The sequence below is a fragment of the Lissotriton helveticus genome, chromosome 1_2 (genome assembly GCF_964261635.1).
Source record: "Lissotriton helveticus chromosome 1_2, aLisHel1.1, whole genome shotgun sequence".
Lineage (NCBI taxonomy): Eukaryota > Metazoa > Chordata > Amphibia > Caudata > Salamandridae > Lissotriton > Lissotriton helveticus.
The window spans coordinates 373,045,989-373,059,177 of NC_136058.1; the positions used below are offsets into that span (position 1 = coordinate 373,045,989).

The 13,189-nt window shown below is 44.7% G+C and overlaps 1 protein-coding gene across 2 annotated transcripts in view; it reads left to right on the forward strand.

The window, feature by feature from the left end:
* EBNA1BP2 (EBNA1 binding protein 2) overlaps nucleotides 1–13,189 on the forward strand; it is a 161,647-nt gene that overhangs the window by 19,473 nt on the left and 128,985 nt on the right. Inside the window, exon 1 of one of the 2 annotated variants that reach the window (XM_078672399.1) lies at nucleotides 676–720. The exons of the other annotated variant lie outside the window; for it this stretch is intronic. The gene's annotated coding sequence lies outside the window, so the exon portion shown is untranslated. Of the gene's footprint in view, nucleotides 1–675; nucleotides 721–13,189 lie in introns of those variants that run through there. 2 annotated transcript variants of the gene reach the window in all.

A 13,189-nucleotide genomic window follows, 5' to 3' on the forward strand; every position in this document is an offset into this window, starting at 1 on the left:
GGCAAATTGTAAAGTACAGTTTAAACTCTGCATGTCCCAGAGAACAGGGTGAAAGAGAGAGCAGATAAAGACACTCCACATATGTACAAATCAAAGTTGGGTGGACATTTTAAAATAATTGTTTATACACATAGTACGTATTCAGGGGATGGGCACTAGGTTGACCAATAGATGCTGTGATGTGGTTCAGACTGTAATTAAAATTAAACTGTCGCAACCAGGGAGGGAGAAAATTATTATATGGGGGATAGGGGTATTGGGATAGTTCTTGCATCAGAAGACATTGTATACCTAGGGCACACAATGTCCTCTGGAGGAAAGAGCAATAAAGATCTCATAAAATCTTGAAAAAAGGAACCGCGTAAATCATTTATGGGCTTTATTGAATATTATGCAAACTTGGAGAAATCTGAAGTCATAAGTATACTTTAGTGCAAAGGGAAGACTTTTATTTAGGACAGTGACGTTAAGTTACGCAACATTTTTCACCTCCTCAGAGAAGGACATGTTAATGCTGCCATTACGACACCCTTTGACGTACAGGGGGAAAACCTGCTTGTGGCAAGCATTTCTCTACACCTGTACATGTAGCTCGATGCAAGAATGAACAGGCTGATGCCCTTGAGATAAGTTGGGTGTGAAAGTATTGGGGTAGTGAATGAGGATGGAGGATATCTCATAATGGCCGAGTACTGAGGGAAGTTCTTAATTCACTGAAAGGTGGAAGTAAGATATACTTGTATGTGTGTGGCTGTGAGGCTTTTGTTAAGGTGGCTGGTGTCTGTTGGGATTGTTTTTTATAAAGTGTTGAAGGGAAAAAGGGTTTGTGGTGCTTACTGGAGTTCAGTGAGTATGCTTATGGAAATATTTTAGTGGCCTTTCATGTATGGTGAAGTTTCAAGGTGGTTGGGGAGACGTGCTGATTGCAAGGAAAGCAAAAAGAGGTTGAGTGGATGTGCCATAGAGCATATAAGTGGCCCAGGTGGTCCATGGAGGAACAGTTGTATGGATTTTGTATGTCAATTAAAAAGGTTCCCACAGATTGATAACTATGTTGCAGCTCTGCTGGATGTACATTCTGGGTGACGGGAGGTGGCGTTTGTGAGAGAAATGGCCATGGGATGCACAATTAAAGTTTGAAGACTGTGTTCATTTAATCGTCCGTGGTGTATAATTGAGCGCAGTTTAATTTGGCAGGAAATGAAAGCAGTAACAAGTCAAGTATTGTATGACCTCTTTATATAGTCCACAGCTGCATAGTATGGAGGAGAGTACAACTAGCCTCCCCACATATTTTGTAGGTAAACTCTTCATCTCTGGTGTCCATGGACCCAACCAACACCATGCTGAACATTAGACTACGTTATGAGACATTAGACTGACTCAGCTGATAATTTTCTTAAAACAGATCAATAACTAACAGGATATGTGATGTGTAATCTGGAGGTGGTCCCTGAATGTAATCATAACTCGGAAACCCTTAATGTTAACCGAGCAGGCACAGTAACTGTGAAGGACGGGTTGCTAGGGACTAAAACTTATAGTTCCCTATCCCATTAGAGTCAGATAATTACTTTATCTTTTTTTGTATTATTAATGATGTGAATATTTGTATCATTGTTTCTATAGTGGGTTTCATAGTCCACCCAGCACCGTATTAATACATTTCTTAGTACTGCTTATAGGCATTTTAATTATATATATTATTGTACTTGAGAGACATTTTAGTTATCTGTGCAAAAAGCTTGCCTTTTTATTTTTATACATTAGGGTAACAAATGATTTCTGTTTAGTCACTTTTTTTCTAACATAGATTAGTGTTGGTATCCTGACTAACATTTCTAAGAAGGAAAGTTGAAGAAAGCAAATGGTATGTAGCTTGAAGAGTCGAGGTTGTACTAGCTGTATGACATATCTGTTTTATATCCATTTTACTTTTTATTCGTTATGTACTTCTTAACCGTGTGATTTTGTTTATGGTTTTAATTGACTAATAAACTAAACTAAACTCCTGGTGGTTCTCAGCGCACCTTCATCCAGGATACCCTAGTTTGCAGACTAAGAAGAGGGGGGAAAAAGCACGGCAGCAATCCTTTTCCATTTATGCACACAGGGCATGGAGCAACATTCCTGTCCAACGATGTTACAGTCTAGAGTTGAAGACACACTTCTGTTACTAGAGAATACCAATCACAATGCATTAACAGTCCACAAACCAGCACTCTCTGCTACTCTTTGATTTATGCCTGTCCTTGACCCTGCACAGCGTTGGCTGCCTTTTTGGCTAGATTGGTACCCTTGACATAATTCCCTCTTTCTCTCTACCCCAACGATTGGGTGAAAGTGAAGCCAGGAGAAGTATCGCTTCCAGCCGAGGAATGTGGTCAATACACTTTCACTCTCTGGGAAGCCGTAGAACCCTGTCTATCTTGTGCCATGTTAAATAAGCAACTACCCAAAATACATCCCACGGGTCTCTGTGAGAAGTTGGCCTGGCATATGCTGTCCACTGTTCTAGTGGGCACCTTGCACTAGTTCAAACGACCCCTTAGTGATGGTAGGATAAAGACAACCTTTATAGAAAGCTATCCTAGTGGTAGCTGTGGAGAGCAGCCTTCAGGCTAAGTCATGGAGGAATGTAAAGCAGCTTGTTTTACGAGTCTATAATCTCGTGAATGACCAAATGAAAGGAGAACCACACTAGGTGTTTGTGTGTGTGTGTTTGTGTGTGTATATATGTATGTTTGTATTTATTTATTCTAAACACATCCCTTTAGTCCCTTTTATTAGGCTAGAGGAAAAAGTACAAACAGTAAACTCAATAATACACAGTAAATTAGCACACTATACGTTGAGCCCTAGGGGTGTACCAAACCATATATTAAGAAAGTGATATAAGAACCACGACTTGCACAAGGCCTAGAGCCTTTAGAACCGCTGGGGCCACCAGGAACCACCCAAGGTAGTGTCACAGGGGACACACTGGGGACGCTTGCAGTGTGCAAACACAGCCGCGAATCACCATTAACTTCTATGGGGAAAGTCGCGGTTGTAATTTTAAAGATAAAGGACACTTAGAAGGTGACTTGGAGCAAACCTCTTTATAACTGGGGGGTTCTAAAGCTAACACCCACGGGAGCACCGGAGTTACCTAACCTTGGTGTTGTGGTCGTTTTCCATGGCGATCTGCTGACAAGTGCTGCTGGCGTCCAAGTGGAAAGTGTCCGGGGTGATCCAAGCCTGGATCGGAGATGAGAAGAACCTGAAAGCAGAGGGGACAGAGTGTGGGTCACTTGCCAGACTGACAACGCAGCACTCTGCATCCTTTGTGGGACCGCTCGATTCCAGAACCTGGTCGTCGTCTCCTGGTCCTCGTGACTGAAGATTCAAGCTTCACCTTGTTCACCTGAAATCAACCAACATCGGTGGGCATTCGACTATCGTGCCCCTGCTCACCGGCAAGTGACCCAGACTCTGTCCCCTTTGCTTCCAGGTTCTTCTCATCTTCGATCCAGGCTTTGATCACCCCGGACACTTTCCACTTGGACATCAGCAGCACTTTGCAGCAGATCGCCATTGAAAACGACGACGAAACCCGACACCAAAAGACACCTATGCACCCGACTTCCCTGGGTGAAGTAAATTGAGTACCTCGGTGCTCCCGTGGGTGTTGACTCTAGAACCCCTAGTTCTAAAGGGGGTTGCTCCAAGTCCTCTTCCAAGTGTCCTTTATGGTGGTGATTCGCGGCTGTGTTCACACACTGCACGCGTCCCCTGTGGGTCATCTGTCACTACCGTGGGTGGTTTCTGGTGGCCGCAGCGGTTCTAAAGGCTCTAGGCCTTGTGTCTATGCAAGTCGTGGTTCTTATACCACTTTCTTAATATAATGTTTGGTACGCCCCTAGGGCTCAACGTATATTGTGCTAATTTACTGTATGTTATTGAGTTTACTGAATGTACTAGCCTCATAAAGGGACTAGAGTGATGTGTTTAGAATAAATGCATATATTTTGTTTATAAATACCTGATGTGGTTCTCCTTTCATTTTGTCATTCATGAGATTATAGACTGGTGAAACAAGCTGCTTTACAGTCCTCCAAGACTTAGCCTGAAGGCTGATCTCCACAGCTACCACTAGGATAGCTTTCTATTAAGGTTGTCTTTGACATACCATCAATAAGGGGTCGTTTGGACTGGTGCAAGGTGCCCACTAGAATAGTGGACAGCAAATGCCAGGCCAACTTCTCACAGTCCACTTACTCTGCCTCTCGCCACTCATAGAGTCTTGGTACAGTACACGTGCTGCACATACATTATCTCAACGAGTACATTGAAAATTACTGCAAAGTTCTGGGTTTCACATAACCACAAACTTTATATGAGAGGGATCAGTAGACCACGCTAGCCTTGACACAGATTAAAGGTCTGTCCCCGCTAATTGTTCACGAGAAGTCAGTGGGCTGCCGCCACTGTTGAATGTGACTAACCAGGGATTGGACTGTAGTCCGACGCCCACTATATGGGACTAATTGTCGGGTTCCTCTAGGTCAACAGTTCAGGACCTCACATTACCATGATAGACCAGGGCTTCTGCACACATGCTAGGTTAGCTTAGCGCTAGGACCAACACAATGTTAGGATTCTATTTCACATGTGGTTGAGCACTCAGTGTAGGGATACACTGCTGTTTGCCATGCAGGGCTCATTCAATTCCCAATACAAACATTGAGTACTCAGTTAACCAGGCAACACATCTATGGGGTGTGATTGAACCTGCATCTGTTACTGGAACAAGTACGCCGTGGAGTAGATCATCTTCACTAGCTTCATGCTACCTGACATTTTTGCACCCAAATCTAAAGTCTTGTCGGCTCCGGTGTGCTTTTGGCCCTTGCAGTAGCCCATCCCCTGTAAATTATTTCATTGACTAATTAGATTCCCACCCCACGACCCCCAGGATATTGCAATTTTGTGATCTACAATCCTTGTGCAACAAAAATCTGGACTATGTTTGTGAATTCTCAAATTCTGAAGTTGAGAAACGTTTGTTTCCGCCTTAAAAAAAAAACCTGCCAATCCAATAGCTATATGGACAGCGTAACTTGCATGTCATTTGATCTGCTGCCTTTTGAGTAGGGATAGAAAGAAGTACAGCTTGGAAAGACTGTGCCGGTAGGCACAACAAGGTATGTCCTCTGCTACAGAGATGGGACCTTCCTTCGCCTCTCTTTGCCTCTCCTCCCTGCTGTCATAGCTTCTCTCAAGAAAGAGAGATACGGGGAAAGCCACAGTGTTAAAGAACACAGGGAAGTCTCCTTTCTTGCATCTAAACAGGTTCTTACAAGCTCGGCATGGTAAACTGTATAGATTAAACACTTGTACCATCTGTGCTTCTCTTTACTATCTGCTCACAGCCTGCACAATTGCGTTCTTAAAGAAAATAAACGAGGACTACTTCGCATTCATTTTTCGCTTTACAACATTCCAGGAACATGTAACCACTTTATGATTTCTATATTTAGCAACATTGACCAGAAACCTGATAACATTGTAATTCTCTGTGTTTTTTAACAAAAGAAATTTAAGCAACATGCCTTGTACCAATAGAAACCAATCCACAAGATTTGCTCCAGATTTTTCCTTCTGAATTCTGGCGCGGACACCTCCAGTGTCGGCACAGAGAGTTTTGGGCAAACAATTTCTAATTGGATGTGATGGTAATTCTGTCTGATAGCCTTGCTGCACCCCAGTAGTGTTGGCCCATAGATCGGTATCCAAGAGATAATTCAAATTACTTTCAGTTCTCACTTTACCAAAAATAATCTCATCACCTTTTACATGGAGCCTTACTTTGTTCATTATCAAGATATTTGAAGGCCAGAGCGAACTCCCCAGTGGCTTGCACCCGTTCCCCAGGTTTCCATCAATATGTGCCTTGCTGTTGTGGCATAGGAGCTTAAGGGTCCCATTTTGCTCCATAATGTGCCTGTGTGTATATTAGGGCTGGGTATAACTTGCGTCATTTGCTATAGTGTTAATTTTCAAAATTATGTGAGATTACGCGAGTACCATAACCTTGCATGTAGAGCTACTTCCGTAGAGCGAAGTTCATCCTGATGACCAAAATGGACTGAGGATGCATATTGTGCTAAACAAATAGCATTACGTGCAAGAAAGAACGAGCAGCAGCAGCCATCTGCCACATGTGCTGTGTTCCTTTGCTCTTGTGGTAGGCATTTATAGCTCAAATAACTCTAAATTATGCAAGCAGATGCAATCGAGAAATGACTGCAGCGTAATTAAACAAACATGTGAAATTTCATGTTGTGTAACATCACTGAGAGAAAAAGTAATGTATGCTCTTGTGTGCTGTAGAGAGTTGCTGTCTGAGTTATGGACAGCCTACACTTAAAGATGTTCAACCATCCAGACACTTTTCCTGATCATGAACCTTCAGTGTGATGCAGTCGAACATGTTCATTCAGCTTGTTGAACTGAAGCACTGGCATACATCCCAAAGGGGGCGTGAAATGGAGGGGGTATTAATGAAACCTTGCTCTGAGTATTAAACTGTAATTATGTTGACCCTTTATAAAGTACATACTATGTGATGAATCGTCTGCATTGTTTTAAGTGTTTTTTTAAAGCTCCAACCTGACCATTTTCGGTATTGGATCTTTTTACAATGGAGCGGTGTGGGAAAAACTGGGGGAAATTTTGGTATAGGGCTGTGGTAGAGACGTATAAGTCAGGAGGGCTTTCTGCCTGACATTGTAGATAAAAGTTAATACGATGCATCGATACATGCTGGGCCATACGATCTAGACACATGATTCTGAGTGCGGTTATGTCTAGCTTGATGCTGAAATCTCATTAGTTGGTATGCGCTTTTGAGTTAATGTGCTTCTTTTGTTACAGTATATCGCCTATTGCCCTGATGAAGCGACACATATGTTTGTAAAAGTCAAGAAACACTTGTTGGGCGTTTCTCCTTTATTACCATAAAATATAAGGCCCTGTCTCCTTTTTAATCGAAAAATGGGCTTGTACTACTGTTTATCCAAAGAATCAAATGATTGCCTACATTTGGACCTTGTGATGTTTGAAATATTGTATACCATTTTTTTGCAGTAAGAGAAGATCTTTGAAGACGCTGCCATCACTGTAATCAGCAAATAGTATATACAATTATTATATATATTATTTAGCATATACATTTTATTTTAACAGTCCAGGTCTTCTCTGGCATAGAACATGCTTGGATGAGTGCTGGATCATCAAATAAAGGGCGAGGCTGATCGGTAATAAGCAGAATGTTGAGCAAGGGGTGATCAGAGGTTTCTCAAGTTCTGACGTGGCTTTCCAGTCAAAGGTGTGGCTTTGTTTGCTTTTTCAAAAACCGAATGGGGGTTTTGGCTCTGAATCAGCACGGCTGAGCCAATTATAAGTAAATAGTAACAAAGTGCCAATGCTAATGATCAATTCTTATCTTACACGAAGTTGTTTGCTTTTTTGTCATTAGTCATCCGTCAACCTTGGTTTTAGAAAACCTCCTAGTCTGTTCACTGTGCTTATTTCTTAGGGCAGTGGTCTGACCTGCTTTTAGCATCCAAAGTGTCTGTGTTTCTAGTGTTGTGATATCCCTTGTTCAGCCAGTCGCCTGGCACATCTGCAGTCCATCACCTGGACTGCGACCACAGAGGGAAAATGTTGTCCCTTTGTCGTCCTTGGATCCTTCTGTGATCTTGTTTAAGCGGCCTTCACCTCGACTAATTCCTCTCCTGTCCCATCTTTCTTCTGGGTTCTTCTTGAGCCTATTGTTGCATCTTATCATCTATTCTATTGTTGTCTTCTTGCTTCTCTACATGTTCACTCATGAGTACGCATCAGTCTGTATTACACTGCAGCTTATAGTTTTGCCTTCAGTGTCTACCACTTCCACCTGCAGAATTGTGGCATTCCTGTCGCCCCATGCCCACCGCTTATTGTTTGGGGGTCAAGGACAACACGTTTTCTGGTTTATTTTGTCATTGTGACAAGTAAGCCCAACCCCCTGCAGCACAAACTCTTTGGTTGCCAATTTACCGTACCACATTATGGTGCAGGGAAGGGTATTTTCTGTAGTCGGGGTAATATTTGGGTCCATATGTTAATGCTGTTCGGACTTGGATTTATGGCGCATTAATGCAAAACCTTTATTATTAGGGTGAGTGCTCTAAATAAATGTTGTATTGCAAGCTCTGGCTGCACTACTGACAGTGGTTCCAGTAAAAACAAGCATTTACAATGCAATGGTTTTGCCTTTGTTAAAGTTAGAGCTATTGGCATTGCTCTTGACATTATTTTTATTCATGTTTTTTCTAACATAAATAAATGGCATTGTCATTTACAATGCCAATAGCTTAATCTCTCGCAAATGCCACACACAAACACCCACAGAGAGCCCCCCCACACACCCACACAGAGCCCCCCCACACACTGCAAGCCCACCCCACACACTGCGAGCCCCACACACTGCGAGCCCCCCCCCCACACACTGCGAGCCCCCCCCACCACACACTGGGGATCAACATGAAAATAGGGCAATGACTGAGTTAGACCAAGAAGCAGGGGGTCCGTGTATTCTGCACTCCTCAATACGTTGAATAATAGTGGGGCTCACCAATCTATTGTCTTTGAATAAGTCAATAGGGACCCCATTTAGGCCCAGCACTTTGATACCTCCCTTCAGGGTAATTTTGGGGAATCACTACTATTTATGCTTCCTGGCATACACCCACACATAGCCCCCCTCACAGAGCCCCCCCACACAGAGCCCCCCACACACAGCCCCCCACACACACCCACACAGAGCCCCCCCCACACACTGCGAGCCCCCCCCACACACTGCGAGACCCCCCACACACTGCGAGACCCCCCACACACACTGGAAATCAACATGAAAATAGGGCAATGACTGAGTTAGACCAAGAAGCAGGGGGTCAGTGTATTCTGCACTCCTCAATACGTTGAATAATAGTGGGGCTCACCAATCTATTGTCTTTAAATAAGTCAATAGGGACCCCATTTAGGCCCAGCACTTTAATACCTCCCTTTAGGGTAATTTTGGGGAATCACTACTATTTATGCTTCCTGGCATATCTATTAAAGTGGTGATGTTGTATTGCTTATAAAAAAAGTGCCACACATTGATGCCGTGGGGTCATTGGGTCCATACACCTATCGGTCTCTTCAATCGGTGAATTTACAATTTTCCCCAAAAATTGACAGTATTTTATTTTATTGAAGGGAACGGGTGTGTTTGCTTAAAGGGCTTTCGTGACATCAAAGCTCGGATTAGAATTGATACCAAGAGCTAGACATTACCAGCCTGTTTCAGCTTTACACAAAACAGAAGTTAACTTTTTTACAATGGGCTTTATTTGAAAAGTGCCCCGCCCATAGACCGCCCTTTTCCCCGTAGTCAGAGCAGTTGTGCCTGCTTTCCTGCGACTGTTGTCGTTCTTCAGAGCAGTCGAATGGAAGCTCCATAAATCGTACTTTTAATACGCTGTACAATAAGTCTCAAAACGTGAATTCTGGATCAGGCCATCTAAACGTATAAAGCGTGAAAGTACACGTCTCCCACCGGAAACCGGACGCTTCCCTTGAATGGGGAGCGAGTTCCAGATGCGCAAAGAAGGTGCCATGACGGTCATCTGTCCTACAATAAAGTACACTATGACCCCACTAGCCACACCTAGCCAGCGTCATGGAAACCAAGGTTCATTCATAAAACTCCGCTCACAGGAATTTCCTCCCCTTACCTGACCCCAGGGTGCTGTCAAGTCAGCTTTGTTCAAGGTGACAAAAAGAGAAAGAAATGGTCTGCGGGAAATAATTAGTCGCCTACGACGTGCACTAAACAGCCATTATCATTGGAGCTTCCGGTAACATGGGGGCTCGTGACCTGAAATGGGATCTGCGCCTGGGAATAAGCAGTGATGTCATGCCGGAAAGGGGTGCTTGATGCAGGCAGATGGTGCAAAGTGGACGGGCAGAGGCATTCATGGTCAGACAAGCTGCACCCACGGGGCCTGCTGCAGCAGGGGCGTGCCCACTGACATGACATGATAAATTGATAAATTAGACTTGTGTTTGAGATACTGCTACTGCAGAGAGGCGTCTGGTGAGACAGTATCCTATATGGAACTCAAGGGAAATTGTCATTCGAACAAATGAGCACATTTTTTAGGGTGATTTGGGGGGGGTTGTAAGATACACACGTTCCTCAACGAAGTACATCAACCAAGTCCCATTTGGTTGCGTAGGTTGTTTGACATTTCACAGTTACGTGAAAATATTTTTGGTCAATTGCATGCAACAACAGCATCAACAAACAACACAGCTCAGGCCATAGCGATGGCGCACCCTTATCTTTAATGTCAAACGAGGTCACCTCGACAACAACTGCTGCCTGCCGCCTTTCCCTCGTGGGACAGGGCCACTGACCACCTTGGGGTGCTGGTACATAATTATGGGGAGTCGCTTAATGCTGGTGACGCAAACAGACGTAAAGTTGAAGAATGTAATTTCTATATACATTGTATTTCAAGCGAGTATGGCTGTGCATGGGGGCTGTCTGTGTAAGAGCCCCCACTCCCCTCCCGGATGTACATCTAGGACCTGCGGTGCCGCTCGCCTCTGCTCTGTCCAGGGCTCTGTAGTGTTTGTGTCCACTACATATTCCCCTAGACACGAATTTGTGACTCTGTGTTTTTTCACACAAAATCGGATCTACAGGGTACATATAGAAGACAGTAATCTCTCGAGTCAGTTCAAGGTGCGGGCCATCTTCCGGGTGACAGGCTTGGTTCATATCAGCAGAGGACAGAGCCGCCACTTCCACCAAAACACCGACATAAAGTGAACTAACTAGGCAGCCCCTCCAACCATACTCTGCATGTTTGTGTTCAATCACTGCTGAAACCCACCCCTCGTGCAAAGCAAAGCCACCCTTTCAACAGGTAAATGTGTCCACAGCTGAGTGTAGTGTCCTGAAGTGATCGAGGAGACCACACAACCACAAAACAACGAAAATGGGAACAATCAGTAGACAACACACGTGGGCTTGCGTCACGCACTGCACGAGTTTCATTGGGAAACACTAACCAAGGGTTACATGAGCAATTTATCTATGCGGTTCACACATTAAACCCCCGGTATGTCTGAATGGGAAGAGCCGGCCAAAATGGCAATTTTTACCTTTTCATCTGACACATTAACGTCTTCAGAAAATTTTAACAAAATGCGACTCAGTTTATTTTTGAAAATGGTGCAACGGTGGTATTTTCTAATAATCATTGTCAGGTGTGAGGAAGCACCCAGACCTAAAAACGGCTGGAATTGGGTGAGAACCCCCCTCCAACTGCACACAATTCAAAGTTATTGCGTTTTATAAAATACAAAACCATATGCATTTTGAGCTGGTTTAGGTCACCCGTGGTGGTAGATACATGAGAGCTGATAACATAAACATTCAAAATACAGGTGTAACGTAACACTCGAATTGACGCAGTGTCCATCTTAAAAAAAATACAGGGTGTCAATTTAAGCAACACACTAACGAAACCAACCCTATTAGACACAATATAACGTGCCCCGCATCTACAACTATTAACACATAACATTAACAGACACGAATGGAGAACCCCTTATAGCGACAGGGAAGTATCACACACACACCACACACGCCGCGCCTTAAGGCCCCGTGCAACACTTACAGGTCCTGACGAGCCTCTCACCTTGTTATGCACAACACGAGGTAGGCGCCTGTTAGCTTCACAATGGCGTGTGCTCCCTGTGAATGTGTGCACACTGACTCGCAATCACGGACTCCACATAGGCAACGGAACTCGAAAATGTACACATTATTTTATAGAGACAGCATGGATTTAACGCCGATACTCGCAGAACCAGCACATAACGGCGGAGCAGTGGTTACTTACATACATCATGTTTACTCTCACACATGGAGTCACACCTGCAGGGAGGGGTGGGTGGCCTGCGCCGCCCGCACTGCCCTTTCGTGCCTGCTTCTGAAACCTCTCTCCTGGTGTCGCTAAGGTACATAAAGGACCCGTCGTCATTCCCAAGACCCTTGTCGCCTGGCACGGCAGCGCCCCTTCTAGACCCCCTGCCATGCCCCCGTCTCCTCAAGAACCCATAGCCCGATCTACATTTTTTATGAGGGCCATAAAACGCCTGCTTATTTGGAAGGCAAGGCCGATCTGTTTATGGCAGTTTCTAATCTCCACTTCAAACGGAGAGGGTGACAGGGGGGGGGGGGGGGGGGGTGGGGGGGCTGTACAAACTCGGACGGTACTACTGAGCACCCCCGCTGCGCGCTGCACACGGAAGTGGAGCAGGGCGTCAGAAAACAAGCACAGGAACGGGAGGCCTGCAGGTGTGACCTGGGAACTGTGACTGGGACTGTCGATCGTGCACTGTCTCTGCCTTCCTTCCCCCTCTCTTCATCAGAGGAGGAAATGTCCTCTCCCTCTCCATTGCACCGACTTCCAGCCTGCTGTCAGACGCACACACACTGACTCACACGCAAAACGTAAACTTTTGACCCCTCCAGTTCTAACTCTACAAGCCCCCGAAGGCTACATGCACCTTCTGTGACTTGAAGAATAGATAGCAGGTCTTCTTAAAATGCATTTCGGGTTGATCACCTGTGCAGAGAGGTTGCCTTTTGAAAATACATTTTGTAGTTTCTTCGATTGGGGAGGTTTTTAAATATGTTCGTCAGACCCGGAACATACCTTTTAAGCCTTCCCTGCTGCATTTGCCTCGTTTGTTGAATACGGTTGGATTGTGTTTGCCTCTAGGGTGTCACATAGGTGAGTTGTGGGTGCTGTGGCGGGGTGGGAGTGGGCGCGGCGATAGCAGAGATTGGGGGATCTGAGGGGCCGAGGTTCCAGCAGAAGATAAGGCAGACACAGACTCCCTGCGGCCATATCTCCCTCTTCCAGGCCCGTGAGCTGGACGCGAGGCGGGCTCTGCTGGCCATCCGGGGGCGTTGCATGCTTCCAAATAAAAAAAAACCCGCTCATATAAGCCACGTATTCAAAGGATTTTGTATTTAAAAAGCATTTGCCTCATTCGTGTATGAAATAGATTAGAAAGAGCGTCAGATTGTCGTCAA